The sequence below is a fragment of the Equus caballus genome, chromosome X (genome assembly GCF_041296265.1).
Source record: "Equus caballus isolate H_3958 breed thoroughbred chromosome X, TB-T2T, whole genome shotgun sequence".
NCBI lineage: Eukaryota > Metazoa > Chordata > Mammalia > Perissodactyla > Equidae > Equus > Equus caballus.
Genome location: NC_091715.1, coordinates 62399603 through 62416301, shown reverse-complemented (window position 1 = coordinate 62416301; position 16699 = coordinate 62399603). Strand labels below are relative to the sequence as shown.

Sequence of the window (16699 nt, the reverse complement as noted above, 5' to 3'; positions counted from 1 at the left end):
ACTCATTATATATAAGTGGCCCTCAATAAGTTTATTGGCCAACCTCTCTTCAGACATGGTGGAGGCCAGAAGGAAGTGGAATGACATATTTAAAGTACTGAAAGAAATAAATTGTCAAACAAGAATTCTTTTTCCTTTCTTTCTTCTTCTTCTCCCCAAAGCCCCCCAGTACATAGTTGTATATTCTAGTTGTGAGTGTTTCCAACTGTGCAATGTGGGACGCCACCTCAGCATGGCCTGATGAGTGGTGCCAGGCCCATGCCCAGGATCCAAACTGGTGAAACCCCAGGCCGCCAAAGCAGAGTGCATGAACTTAACCACTCGGACATGGGGCTGACCCCAAGAATTTTATATCTGGGAAAAACTTCATTGAAAATTGAAGGAAAAATTAAGGCATTCCCAGATAAACCAAAACTTGACAGGGGGAGTTCATCACCAGTAATAGACCTACCCTACAAAAATTTCTAAAAGGAGTTATTCAGGTTGGAACAAAAGGATAATATAGAATAACTCAACACTAAATGATAAAATTAAGAAAAACAGTAAATGTAGCTACAAAGGTAAATATAAAATTCAGTAGTATTTCATTTTTAGTTTGTAACTCTTCTTTTTGTTCCTATATAATTTAAAAGGCCAATGCATAAAACAATAGTTCTAAATCTATGTTAGTGGGCACACAATATATAATCATATTATTCAGGACAATAACAATGTAAAGAGGAAGAGGATGAAGATGTACAGGAGTAGATATTTTGTATACAACTGAAGAAAAGTTGGTATTAATTTAAGGTTGATAGCTATAATTTAAGGTGTTAATTTTAATTCTGAGGCTATACGCTAAGAAAAAATATATATACACAAGAGGAAATAAGAAGGGAATACAACAAGCAGCATGCTTGAAAAGAAAAACACAAAAGAAGGCAGTAATAGAAAAACTGAGGAGAAAAGTTAGACATTTAGTAAACAGTAAAAAGACAGAATTTTTTTTATATCAATAGTTACTTTGTGAATGGAGCAAACTCTCCAATTAAAAGGCACAGATTGATGGAACGGATAAAAACATCATGATCAACTATATGCCATCTATAAGAACCTCACTTTAGATTTTAAGACATAAATACATTGACATTTAAAGCATGGGCAAAGATAGTCTCTGTAAATAATAACCAAAAGAGTGCTGGGATAGCTATAATATTATGAGAAAGAATAGACTGTAAGACAAAAATTATTATGAGAGAAAAAAAGGACATTATATATTGATAAAAGGGTCAATTCTTCAATAATAGATCATAATTATAAACATATGTGCATCTAGGATGAGAGTCTCCAAAATATATGAAGCAAAACCTAACATAATTGAGAGGAGAAACACAGTTTTATAACATCATATTTGAAGACTTCATAGACAACTTTCCCTAATGGATAGAACTAGACAGAAGGCTGATAAGAAAATGGAAGACTTGAACAACACTATAAACCAATTAAACAAATATATATAAAACATTTGACAAAAAACAGTAGAATATACATTCTTATGTGCACATGGAACATTCTCTGTGATACACCATATGGTAGGCATAAAACAAATCTCAGGAAATCAAATTTACAAGATTAAGATCATACAAAATATTTTCTCAGAACTCAATGAAATGAAACTAGAAACAAATAATAGAAGGAAAACTGGGAAATTCACAAATATATGGAAATTAAACAACATACTATTAAATAACCAATATGACAAAGAAGAAATGAAAAGGAAAATTACAAAATACTTTGAGAGGAGTGAAAACTAAAGCTGAGCATAAAACTTATGGGATGCAGTGAAAGCAGTGCTCAGAAGGAAATTTATAAATGTAATCTCCTACATTAAAAAAGAAGAAAGAGGGGCTGGCCTAGTGGCACAGCAGTTAAGTTCACACCTTCTGCTTCAGCAGCCCGGGGTTTGCCGGTCCAGATCCTGGGTGCGGATCGACGCACTGCTTGTTGAGCCATGCTGTGGTAGGCATCCCACATATAAAATAGAGGAAGATGCGCATGGACGTTTGCTCAAGGACAGTCTTCCTCAGCAAAAAAGAGGAGGATTGATGGCAGATGTTAGCTCATGGCTAATCTTCCTCAAAAAAAAAAAGAAAAAGAAAAAAGTGGGGTCGGCCAGGTGGCATAATAGTTAAGTTCACGCAGTCCACTTTGGTGGCCCAGGGTTTGCAGTTTTTGATCCTGGGCATAGACCTACTCATGGCTCATCAAGCCATGCTGTGGTGACATCCCATATACACAGTAGAGGAAGATTGGCATGGATGTTAGCTCAGGGACCATCTTCCTCAAGCAAAAAGAGGAAGAGTGGCAATAGATGTTAGCTCAGGGCCAATCTCCCTCACACACACAAAAAGAGAAAGATTGTGATTCAATAACCTAAATTTACACCTAAAGAACTAGAAAAAGGATAGCAAACTAAACCTGAGCTAGTAGAATAAAGGAAATAATAGAGTAGAAATAAATAAAACAGAGAATATAAAAACAATACAGAGAATGAATGACAGTAAAATTTGGTCTTTTGAAAAGGTCAACAAAAGTGACAAACCTTTAGCTAGATTGACAAAGAAACGTAGAAAGAAGATTCAAACTACTAAAATCAGAAATGAAAGTGGGGACATTAGTATTGACCAGACACAATAAAAAGAGTAAGAGGATATGAACAACTATACACCAACTAATTTGATAATCTAGTTGAAATTGGCAAATTGCTAAAACATGCTAACTACCTAAGCTGACTCAAGAAGAAATAGAAAATACGAACAGATCTATAACAAAGAGACTGAATCAGTAACTAAAAACTGCTCAACAAAGAAAAGCCTAGGTCCAAATGAGATCACTGTTGAATTCTGCCAAACATTTAAAGAAGAGTTAACCCCAATATTTCTCAAACTCTTCCAAAAAAAGAAGAGGATAGAATACTTCCTAATTCATTCTATCAGACAAGAATTACCCTGATAAAAAAGATAGACAAAGGCCCCACAAGAAAGAAGATTATGGAATAACATCCCTTACAAAGATAGGTGCAAAAAAGTGCTGAAAAAAATACTAGCAAACTGAAGCCTGCAGCATACCAAAATGATTATACACCATGATCAAGCGGGATTTATCCCAGGAATTTAAGATTTCTTCAACATAAAAAAATCAGTCAAAATAATAAATTACAATAATAGAATGAAGGGGAAAAAACCACAAGATCATCTCAACACAGAAAAGGCATTTGAAGAAACCCAGCACCCTTTCATGATAAAAACGCTCAGAAAACCAGTGATATAATGAAACTTCCTTAACACTATAAAGAGAATTATGAAAAACCTGCAACTAACATGATACTCAATGGTGAAAGACTGAAAGCTTTTCCTCTATGATCAAGAACAAGACTAGGATGTCTGATTTTCCCATAGCTATTCAACGTTGTTTTGGGAGTCCCAACCAGAGCAGTTAGGCAAGAAAAAGAAATAAATGACATCCAAATTGGAAAAGAAGTAAAACACTACATATGTTTTCATGTAACATGATCTTACATGTAGAAAACCCTAAAGAATCCACAAAAATAATCTTGACTAGAGCTAATACATGAATTCAGCATTGTTATGAGGCATAAAATTAAAAGAGACACACAAAAAAGCCAAAAATCAGTTGTGTTTCTATACAGTAGCAATAAACAAACCAAAACTGATATTAAGAAAACTATTTCATTTACAATAGCATCAAAAGATATAAATAGTTAGGAATAAACTTGACCAAGGCATTGTAAAACTTGTACATTGAAAACTCTAAAATATTCTTGAAAAAATTAGAGAAGACACAAATAAATAGAAGTACATCTTGGATTCATGGATTAGAAGACTTAATATTGTTAAGAAGTCAATACTACCCAAAGCAGTCTGCACATTTAATGCAATCTCTATCAAAATTCCATGGGCATTTTTTTTTGCAGAAATAGAAAAATATCCTAAAATTCATATAGACACTCAAGGGACTCTAATAGCCAAAATAATCTTGAAAACACAAAACAGAGTTCTATGTCTCACACTTCCTGATTTCAAAACTTATTACAAAGCTTCAGTAATCAAATGCTGTGTTATTGGCAAAAAGACAGACATATAGATAAATGGAATAAAATAAAGAGCCCAGAAATAAACCCTTGTATATGTGGTCAAATGATTTTTGTCAAGGAAGCAAAAATCATTCAATGAGAAAAAGATAGTCTTTTCAAGAAATGGAGCTGGAAAAACTGGTTATCTATATGAAAAGAATGAGCATAGGTCCTTGCCTTATACCATATACAACATTTAACTCAAAGTGAGTCAAAGACCTAAAAGTAATGCCTAAAACTATAAAACTCTTAGAAAGAAACATAGGGGAAAGGCTTCATGACGTTTGATTTGGCACTAACTTCTTGACTATGACACTAAAAGCACAGGCAACAAAAGAACAAATAAATTGAATTTCATCAAAATTCTGCATCAAGGGACACTATTAACAGAGTGAGAAGGCAACCCATAGAATGGGAGAAAATATTTGCAACTTGCATATCTGATAAGGGATTAATATCCAGAAAATATAGAGAACTCCTACAACTCAACAACAGCATAAAAACCAAACAACCTATATAAAAGAATGGGCAAAGGACTTGAACATTTTCCCAAAGAAGATACACAAATGACCAATAAGCACATGATGCTCAATATCACTAACCATTAGAGAAATGCAAATCAAAACCACAATGAAATACCACTTCACACCCATTAGGATGGCTACTATAAAAAAATAAAACAAAGTAAGTGTTGATGAGGATGTGGAGAAATTGAAATCCTTGTACATTTGGGAATGTAAAATGGTGTATTATGGAAACTGGGATGGTGATTCCCCTCAAAATTAAATATAGAATTACTATATGATTCAATAATTTTACTTCTAGGTATATACCCAAAAGTTGAAAGCAGGGACTCAAAAATATACTTGTAAACCAATATTGATAGCAGCATTATTCGCAATAGCCAAAAAGTGGAAGGAAGCAATCTAAGTGTTAATCAATGAGTAGATAAACAAAATGTTGTAGACATATTATTACTCAATTATTACTTTTATTATTATTAGATATTATTTTGCAGGCAAAATATTATTCAATCTTAAAAAGGAATGAAATCCTGATACATGCTACAACATGGGTGAACTCTGAAGACAGTAAGCTAAGTGAAATCAGCCATACTGAAAAGGACAAATATTGTATGATATGATGTACCTAAAGTAGTCAAACTCACAGGGACAGAAAGTAGAGCAATGGTTATCAAGGGTTGGGGGAAAGGGGAATGAGGAATTATAGTTTAATGGGTACAGAGTTTCAATATGGAATGATGAAAAAGTTCTGGAAATGGATAGTGTTGACAGTTGCAAAACAATGTGAACATAATGCCACTGAACTATACACTTAAAAATGGTTAAAATAGTAAATTTGATATTATGTACATTTTACTACAATTTAAAAAGTTAAACTTAAAATTTAAAAATTTATCATGGAATAAAGGATAAATTCCACTTTAGGTATGTATAATCTGTGGTGTCAATGAAACATCCAGAAAGATATCAATCAGGAAATTGGAAATACAAGACTGGAAATGTCCTGGGGTTTGGGAAAAAGATCAGACCTAGTGAATGTCTGTCACATATAGATGGTTATTAAAGTCATGGAATAAAAGATATTGCTAAAGAAGAAAGAGAGGAGAAAGAAAAGAATGTTGGAAAATTGCCCTGGATCTTATTTATCTCTGTATCCCAAATAGTTACCATAAAGCATCATATAGTTTAAGGGCTTAGTAGATGGATGTTAAATAAATGACTAAAAAGATAGAGCTTAATTCAGGGTATAGAAAGTGGGAAAAAGACAGAAAAAGGATTACCACAGATGAAGGAGAATGTGGCAATATTTTCTGTATTCTTTAGTTTCCTTGATGCTAAATTCTACATAATGTTCTCAAAATTTGACTTATGAGCTGCATTGAAAATGTTTATATAGTTCTTTAAATTAATGAAAATTCGAGGGCACAAAAGATGCATTAGAGTATCCCTGAATTACTACTGAAATACAAGTGGATGTTATTTAAATGAGGAAATCCACTCCGTAACTAATAGGTTGTAACCTGATTTGGGGGTTAAAATGGATTATATTTCTATACTACCAACATATTTATTTTTTATTATGTTTTACTTACCATAGTAATCACTCATCTCATCTCTTAAACTCCATCTACCTTAAAAGACATTTACACATTTTAAAAAGGTAAATGTGGTTCTATTACATAAGGAAATCTCCAAAGAAAAATATCAAAAAATACTTAAAATATCTTTAATTAAAATTAAAAAAATAGTTCAATTCAGTGTTCTCAATATGGATTAGGCAAACATCTCAAACATAGAACAAGAATAATAAGAATATTGTCCTTCAACTTGTCTTCAACTTTTATCTATTCACAATAAAACATAGGTAAATACTTTGGTTTCATTAAATACTTTTGTTACCACGTTATATTTTGCAAAGAGAAGTAAATTCAGATACGTAGTTATAGCACATTAAAACCACACTTATTTTTATTAAAAATGAAGAGTTTCTTGGCGCTGGCCCTGTGGCAGAGTGGTTAAGTTTGCGTGCTCCGCTGCAGGCGGCCCAGTGTTTCCTTGGTTCGAATCCTGGGCGCGGACATGGCACTGCTCATCAAACCACGCTGAGGCAGCGTCCCACATGCCACAACTAGAAGGACCCACAACGAAGAATATACAACTATGTATGGGGGGGGGCTTTGGGGAGAAAAAGGAAAAAATAAAATCTTTAAAAAAATAAAATAAAGAGTTTCTTTATGTGTACTCAGCCTTTTCTAAAGCTCTGCTACTCCATGCAATAATATTAACCTTACCCCAAAGCCATGTTTTTAATTGAGGTAAAACTAACGTAACCTAAAATTCACCATTTTAGCTACTTCAAAGTATACAATTTAGTGACTCTTAATACATTCACAATGTTGTGCAACCATACCACCATCTAATCCCACAACAGTTTATTACCTAAAAATGCAATTCCATACACATTAAGTAGTCAATCCCCATTGCTGTGTCCTGCCAGCCCTAACTAATCACTAATTTCCTTTCTGTCTCTATGGATTGGCCTATTCTAGAATTTCCATAAAAATAGAATCATACCAGACCTTTTGTGTCTGGCTTCTTTTATTTAACATAAGGTTTTCAAGGTTTGTACATGTTGTAGTATGTATCAGTATTTTATTCCTGTTTAATGTTTGAATAACATTCCACTTAATGGATAGATGACATTTTGCTTATCAATTCATCCATTGATGGGTCCATTGATGGACAAACGGAGTCTACAGTTTATGTTGAAAGTCAAAAGACACATAATCCCAATACAATACTGAAAAAGAATAAAGTTGGAGAACTGACACTACCCAACCTCAAGACTTACAAAAAACTACAGTGATCAGAACAGTGTGGTATTGGAAATAGAACAGACAAATATTTCAATGGAATACAATAGAAAGCCCCAAAATACACTCACATAAATATAGTTCATTGGTCATTAACAAAAGAGCAAAGGTAGTTCAATGAAGAAAAGAAATGTCAGTGGAAAAGTCTGTTTAACAAGTGGTGCTAGAATAAGTGGACATCAGCATGCAAAGAAATGAATCAAGACACAGACCTTACACCTTTCACAAAAATTAACTAAAACTGCATCATAGACGTAAGTGTAAACACAAAACTATACAACTTCTAGAAGGTAATAGGAGAATACCTAGGTGACCATGAACCATGCAATGACTTTTTGGATATGATAGCAATAACATGATCTATGAAAGAGAAAATTTAAGGTTGGACTTCAATAAAATTACAAACTTGTGCTCTGTGATAGATACTGTTAATAAAATGAAAAAACAAGTCACATACTGAGAAAAATTTTGCAAATCTCATATATGATAAAGGACTGGTATTCAAAATATAGAAAGAACTCAAAAGTAATCAACCAAAAAACAAACAACCTAACTACAAAATGGTCAAAAGATCTGGACACTGCATCAAGAAGATATATAGATGGCAAATAAGCTGATCATGGTCAGATATATGGTCAGCATTATACATCATTAGGGAACTGCCAATTTGAAGCAACAACGAGATACCACTACACACTTATTAGAATGTCTAAAATGCAAAACACGGAAAACGCCAAATGCTAGCAAGGATGTGGAGCAAGAGTAACTCTCATTCATTGATGGTATGAATGCAAAATGGTAGAGCCAAATTTGGAAGACTGTCAGTTTCTTACAAAGCCAAACATAGGCTTACCATATGATCCAGGAATCCCATTGTTAGGTATTTACTCAAATAAGTCAAAAACTTATATCCACACAAAAATTTGTATACAAATGTTTCTAGCTACTTTTTTCATAATTGCCAAAACTTGGAAGCAACCAAGATGTCTTTCAACAGGTTAATTTTAAGAACAACTTGTACATGCATAAAATGGAGTATTACTTAGTGATAAAAATAAGTGAGCTACAAAAAGACATGGAGGAACCTTAAAAGCATTTTGCTTAGTCAAAGAAGCCAGTCTGAAAAAGCTACATAATGGATGAATCCAACTATATGTCATTCTGGAAAAGGAAATTGCAGACAGGGAAAAGATCAGTGATTGCCAGGGCTCAGGAGAAAGGGGAGAGGGATGAATAGGTGGGCCAAGGGGTGTTTTAGGACAGTCAAACTCTTCTGCATGATACTGTACTGGTAGATGACATTTGTCAAAACCCACAGAATTGTATAACACAAAGAGAGAATCCTAGCCTGAAGTAGAGACTTCAGAGCAATTAATAATGTATAAATATTTTAAAATTAATTATTACAAATGAACCACATTAAAAATAGAAAGAACTATGTGCAGGGACAGGAGATGTATGAGAACTTTGTATTTTTAAAACATATTTATTGAGGACATACTGGCTTATAACATTGTGTAAAGTTCAGGTGTACATTATTATATTTTAGTTTTTGTGTAGACTGAATCATGTTCACCAGCAATAGTCTAGTTTTTATCAGTCACCATACATATGTGCCCTTTTATCCCTTCTACCCTCCCCCTAGTCAAGTCTCCTCTGATAACCACTAATCTGTTCTCTGTATCTATGTGTTTATCTTCCACATATGAGTGAAACCATGTGGTGTTATGTTTCTCTGTCTGACTCATTTCACTTAAAATAATACCCTTAAGGTCCATCCATGTTGTTGCAAATTGGACGATTTTGTCCTTTTTATGGCTGAGTAGTGTTCCAATATATACATACACACCAGATCTTCTTTATCCATTCATCTATTGATGGGTGCTTGGGTTGCTTCTACATCTTGGCTATTTTGAATAATGCTGCAGTGAACATAGGGATGCATAAGTCTCTTTGAACTATTGATTTCATGTTCTTTGGATAAATACCCAGTAGTGGGATAGCTGAAATATATAGCATGCCTATTTTTACATTTTTGAGAAATCTCCAGACTATTTTTCATAATGGCTGCACCATTTTGCATTCCCACCAGCAGTGTATGAGGGTTCCCTTTTCTCCATATCCTCTGCAACATTTATTTCTTGTATTGTTAATTATAGCCATTCTGACTAGCGTGAGGTGATATCTTATTGTAGTTTTGATTTGCATTTCCTTAATGATTAGTGATGTTGAACATCTTTTCATATGCCTGTTGGCCATCTGTATATCTTCTTTGGAAAAATGTCTGTTCATATCTTCGGCCAATTTTTTTTCTGAGGAAGATTCGCCCTGAGCTAGTATCTGTTGCCAATCTTCCTCTTTTTTCCCTTGAAGAACATTAGGCCTGAGCTAAGATCTGTACCAATCTTACTCCACGTTATATGTGGGTCCCCACCACAGCATGACTGACGAGTGGTGGAGGTCCACACCCGAGATCTGAACCTGTGAACCTGGGCTGTCAAAGCAGAGCATGCCGAACTCAACCACTATGCTACAGGGTCAGCCCCCTCCTCTGCCCATTTTTTAATTGTTTTCTTATTTTGTTCTTGAGTTGTATGAGTTCTTTATGTTTTGGAAATTAATCCTTTGCCAGATATATGATTTGCAAATATTTTCTCCCAGATGGTGGGTTGTCTTTTCCTTTTTGTGATGGTTTCCTTTGTCTTGCAGAAGCATTTTAATCTGATGCAGTTCCATTTGTTTATTTTTTCTTATGTTTCCTTTGCCTGAAAAGACATGGTATTTGAAAAGATACTGCTAAGACTGATGTCAAAGAGTATACTACCTATATTTTCTTCTAGGAGTTTTCTGGTTTCAGGTCTTTCATTCAAGGCTTTAATCAATTTTGAATTACTCTTTGTGTATGCTGTAAGATAATAGTCTACTTTCATTCTTTAGCATGTGGCTGTCCAGTTTTCCCAACACCATTTATTGAAGAGACTTTCCTTTCTCCATTGTATGTTCTTGGTTCCTTTGTTAAAGATTAGCTGTCCATAGACATGTCGTTTTATTTCTGGGCTCTCAATTCTGTTCCATTGATCTGGGTGTCACTTTTTCTGCCAGTACCATGGTGTCTCAATTACTAGAGCTTTGTAGTGTATTTTGAAGTCAGGTATTGTGATGCCTCCAGCTTTGTTCTTTTTTCTCAGGATGGCTTTGGCTGTTTGGGGCCTTTTGTTGTTCCACATAAATTTTAGGATTCTTCTATTTTCATGAAGAACGTCATTGGGATTACACTGAATATGTAGATTGCTTTAGGTAATATGGACATTTTAACTATGTTTATTCATCTAATCTGTGAGCATGGAATATTTTTCCATTTGTTTATGTCTTCTTTGATTTCTTTCAATAATGTCTTATGGTTTTCAGTGTATAGGTCTTTTACCACCTTGTTTAAATTTATTCCTAGGTATTTTAAGAGAACTCTCTACATTTTTACAGAATTTTTATGTAACCTTAAAACTGCTCTAAAAAAAGTCTAGTAAAAAGAAACCCTCCTGCTCTTTGCAATACACTGCTATGAAAATGAAATAACAATCCATGAACTGGGGCAAAAATGTGCAGAACACATGTCTCATAAAGTTTTTGTACTTAGACTATATACAGAACTCTCAAAATGCAATAATAAAAAAGAAAACAGCATTGAAAAATGAGCAAAAGTTGTGAACAATTTACCAAAGAAGATATGCAAATGGAAATTAAGCTCACAAAAAGATGTTCAACATCACTGATGTTTAGGGAAATGCAAACAAGAATTCAATGAAATTCCGTTGCATCACTATTAGAGTGGCTAAAATACAAAGCACTGATATAATTAGAGTTTGGCAAGAATGCAGAATAACTGGAACTCTCACACATTGCTGTTGTGAATATGAAATGGTTCAGTCATTTTAGAAAACAGTTTGGAAGTATTTTTATAAAGTTCAACATACACTTACCTCATAATCCTACAATCCTACTCCTAGATATTTACCTAAGAGAAATGAACACACTTATCCTTATAAAACTCTATATGTGGATGATTACAGCAGCTTTCCTCATAATCACCAAAATTTAGAAATAGTCCAAATGTCCCTCAATTGGTGAATAGAGAAACAAATTGGGATATATCCACACAATAAAATACTACTCATCAATAAAAAGGAAGAATAAACTACTAATACTTGAAACAACACAAGTGAATCACAAAAGCATGAGCCAAAGTAAAAGAAGCCAGACTCAAAAAACTGCACCCTATATGCTTCCAGTTATATGACATTCTGGAAAGGACAAAATTGTAGTACTGGAGAAAAGATTGGTGGTTGCTAGGGGATGGGGGTAAAGTGATGAGATGAATACAAAGTGGCATGAGGACACTTTTGGAAGTGACATAACTAATTTACACCTTGATTATGGTGGCCATTGCACCACTGTGTGCTTTTTTATAATTCATAGAACTGTATACCTAAAATGGGCAAATATCAGTATATATAAATTATACCTCAATAAAACAAAAAGTTATTGAGTGCAAAAGAATAAGTACAGCAAATATTGTTTACATAATTTTAAATAGCAAAATAAAATGGTATGTTTTGTGATTATGTAAGTAAATATACAAAGGAAACTATTTATATAATACATGGGGGAATGTGCTCAAAAGAAGGTGGGAAAAGTGAATAAGACAGGAGATGACAAATAAAAGGGATATGCAAAGATATGCACAAAATGAGGGAAGTGTTTGAATTGACAAGGGTGATTAATCATACCAAGCTATGCCCATTTGAGTTATAAAAATAAAAATGAGACCACAGTCCAAGAACACAAAAAGGAGTGGATATGAATACTGATTAACTTAGTACAGTGTAGAAAAAATATAAGTGCATTCCTATGACCCAACAGTTTCACTTAATGCTATCTACCTTAGGGAAACACTGAAACATAAGCAAAAGCAATCCTACAAAATGATACTCACTGGAGCAGTACTTGATATTGTGAAAAATTACAAACCAAAAGTCCACAATGGGAAATGGAAAAATCAACTATGGTATCTCCATGTTATGGAAAATTAAGTAATAGTTTAAAAATAATTAAGTAAAATTATCTGTGCTGGATAGACAAAATAAAGACATATTGCTGTGTAAAAGACAAAATGGAAAATGATATTTTCAGTATGATCTTAGTCATATACTACTAATGCATAAAATGATAATATACATTTTTACAGGTATACATGCATTTAAAAACGCATGAGTAAAAGTCTGAAACGATATACACTAAACTATTAACAGTGGTTTCCTCTGGGGAAGGGACTAGAATTGTGGGTGATGGTGTAGGAAACTTTACCTTTATCCTTAATGCCTGAATTTTTGTAAAAGTGTATTTCTACAGTCCTTTGTAATTAAAACAATAAAATTTAAACATAAAATTTGCTGAGTTTCATTGATACATTTAAGACTCAAAAGTAAAGCTATTACTCAAAAATAAACTTGTGTTAAATAAACTTTATTAGAGTTAAAGTCAATTTTTAAGTTGATTGCAACTGTGGTAGGCAGAATTGTAAGTTGGCTCCCAGATTTATGCACCCCCTGGTGTAAATGTCCAGTATAATCCCCTTTTCTTGATTGTGGACAGGTCCAGTGAATATGATGTATGCCCTTCCCATGATTAGTTTATATCATATGGCAAAAGTGAAGGGATATTTTCAGATATCTCTAAAGTCCCTAATCAGTTGACTTTGAGTTAATTAAAAGAGAGACACTCTGGGTGGGCCTTACCTAATCAGGTGTTCTTTAAAATAGGATCTAGAGGTCAGAGACTTAAAGGATCAAAGACATTCCTTCCTGCTGGTTTTGAAGAAGCAATCTTCCATGAGTTCTACAGGTGCAAAGAAATTAACTCTGCTAACAATCACATAAGCTTAGAAGAGGGTGCTGAGCCTCAGAAGAGACCACAGCCCCAGCAGACAGCTTGATTGCAGCCTTGTGAGACCTTAAGCAGAGCACTCTGCTAAGCTATGGCCAGATTCCTGACCCATGGAAACTGTAAGATAATACATGTGTGCTGTTTTAAGCTGCTAAATTTGTGCTAATTACTTACACAGCAATAGAAAACTAATACAGAGCTCTACAGTTATTTATGTGTTTACCTACCCACTAAATTGTAAATGTGGAGTTTATATTTAGAATGGGGCAGTGTCTTATTTATCTTTTATCCATGGCATTTAGTATTGTTCTGATACATATTACGCACTCAGTAAATGTTTGCTGAATGAATATTTGTTCTTATGTACTAAGTTAAGTAGTTTAAAACTAAAGTTTGTATATGTTCTGATCTACTTAACTTCTTCAATACAGAAGATTTTTAGGAAATTAATAAAGTAGAAGCACTTTCTAATCTACAACTACTATTTAGAGACAGCATTTGGGTTCTGTCAAGCATGTTAGACTAGGATTTAGGAGACATATTCTAGTCCCAGACCTGCAATAAATAACTATGTTACCAAGGAAATGACTTCTTCAGCTCTGTGACTTCTTTGGGCCTCAGCTTACTCATTTATAATAGAAAAAGGCCAGGCTGGAAGATCTTAACTCCCTAACAATCCATAGATCCTAAGCAGGTTAACCCCTTTAAGGTTCAGGTCTCTCAGTAAACAAAAAGAGGTCAGAAAAACTTCCCTGCCTTCCTTAGGTGTTGTGAGGTTGAAATAAAACTAGATGATGAATATGAAAATTATATAAATTATAAATTACATAAAAAGGGTAAGTATTATTGTAACAATCTTACAGATCCAGAAAACCTATTCATGAGGTGACAGAAAGGTGAAGACAGTATTTTTAAACATACATACCTACAATGAAGGAAAATGCCAAGCATATTCAGGACACTCTACTGAATAATTCCTGAAATAATTTGTATCCATAAACTTTATATATTAAATCATCAAAAGACATTGAAAAAACTGTTTCCACTTATTCAAATTTGAACTCAAGCTTTCAAACACAGGCTCATGCTGTCAAATTAGAATTTTGATTGTATTGGATTATTATTATAATTTAAATAATGAAAAATATACCTTATAAATTTAAGAGTTAAAGCTTTTGATACTCACTGCTTAGCAATCAGGCCTTCTTGCCTAAAAACTTCTTTTCGGGAGAGTCACGACTGAATGATAGGACAGAAAACATGATTCAGAAGAGAGCAAGTGTTGAAAATACCTGTATTTTGTAAAAAAAAAAAATGTTTACCTCAGAGAATGAAGAACATCTAGAAATATCAAACAAGTTATCTGTAAACTTGGAATATTTTTATAAGTAGGTTAAAAGCAGTTATTCTATTATTTTAAAAAATATTTCAGTTATTATGATCACATTGAACAAATTTGTCATATTTTGGTATACAAAACACCCCACTCTTATACTAAGAATTTTACTATGCACTGATACTGATATTTTTGAAGATTTCAACCACTGTTGACTTAAGTTTCCTAAGAGACTTCTAATTTTACTATTTTTATTGTGGAAAAATATATACAACAAAAATTACTATTTTAATTGTTTTTTTTCTAATACAGTTTTTTTTTCTGGGAAAGATTCACCCTGAGCTAACATCTGCTGCAAATCTTCCTCTTTTTTTTCTCTCTCTTTCTCCCCAAAGCCGTAGTACATAGCTGTATATCCTACTTGTAAGTCCTTCTAGTTCTTCAATGTAAGCCGCTGCCACAGCATGGCTACTGACTGATGAGTGCTGTGGTTCTGCACCCAGGAACTGAACCTGGGCCACTGAGGCAGAGTGTGCTGAACTTTAACCACTAGGAAATCAGGATTGGCTCTCATTTTAATCATTTTTAAGAGTACAGTTCAGTCACATTAAGTACATTCACATTATTGTGAAACTATCAACACTATTCATTTCCAGAAACTTTTCACCATTCCATACTGAAACTCTGTGTCCATTAAACAATAACTCTCCATTCATCTCTTCCTCAACCCTTGGTAACCACCATTCTACTTCTGTCCCTATGAATTTGACTCCTCTGTGTACCTCATATAAGTAGAATCATACAATATCTGTCTTTTTGGGTCTGGCTGATTTCACTTAGCTTATTTTCTTCAAAGTTCATCCATATTGTAACATGTATCAGAATTTCATTCTTTGTTTTAAAAAGTGATATATTTTTAAATAAGAATTGTATATATTTAAGGTGTACAACATGATTATTTGATATACATATCCACAGTGAAATGATTACTACAGTCTAATATATCTCACATAGTTACCATTTTTTGTGATGAGATCATCTGGAATCTACTCTCTTAGCATATTTCCAGTATTCAACATAGTATTATTAAATATAATCATCATTTCTGTACATTAGTTCACTAGACTTAATGATCCTACATAACCACAACTTTGCACCCTTTGACCAACATCTTTCCAGTTCCCCTACCTCCTCCCAGTCTGTAGTAACCACCAGTCTAATATTTGCTTCTATGAGTTCAACTTTTTAATTTTTTTTATAGATTCTACATGTAAGTGAGATCATATAGTACCTGACTTTCTCTGTCTGCCTTATTTCACTTAGCATAACATCCTCCAGGATCATCCAGGTTGTTGCAAATGACAGGATTTCCTTCTTTCTCATGGCTGAATAGTATTCCATTGTATATATATATACACCAAATCTTCTTTATCCATTCATCTGTCAACAGACACTTGAGTTGTTTCCATATCCTGGCTATTGTGAATAAGCTGCAATAAACATGAAAGTGCAGATATCTCTTCAAGATACTAATTTGATTTCATTTGGATACATACACAGCAGTGGGATTGATGGATCATAAGATAATTTTACTTTTAATTTTTTTAATTGAGATATAAGTGACATACCCCACTGTGTAAGTTTAAGTGTACAGAATAACGACTTGATCTACATATATTGAGAAATGATTACCACAATAAGTTAACATCCATCACCTAATTTAGTTACCAAAAAGATGTTTTTCCCTTGTGATGAGAACTTTTAGGATTTAGTTGTAGCAACTTTCAAATATCCATACAGCAGTGTTAACTATAGTCATGTTGTTTTTTTCTCAAGGTTGCTTTGGCTTTTTGTAGTCTTTTGTGGCTCCACATAAATTTTAGGATTTTTAAAA

The 16699-nt window shown here is 33.5% G+C and overlaps 1 protein-coding gene across 2 annotated transcripts in view; it reads right to left on the bottom strand.

Annotated features, from left to right (window-relative positions):
• The window catches only part of ZC3H12B (zinc finger CCCH-type containing 12B), a 405422-nt gene that overhangs the window by 154305 nt on the left and 234418 nt on the right, over nt 1–16699 (bottom strand). For both annotated transcript variants that reach the window (XM_001914851.5, XM_070257265.1), the window contains exons 2-3: nt 16097–16295; nt 14656–14761 (exon numbers count right to left, since the gene is read on the bottom strand). The gene's annotated coding sequence lies outside the window, so the exon portion shown is untranslated. The remainder of the gene's footprint in view (nt 1–14655; nt 14762–16096; nt 16296–16699) is intronic.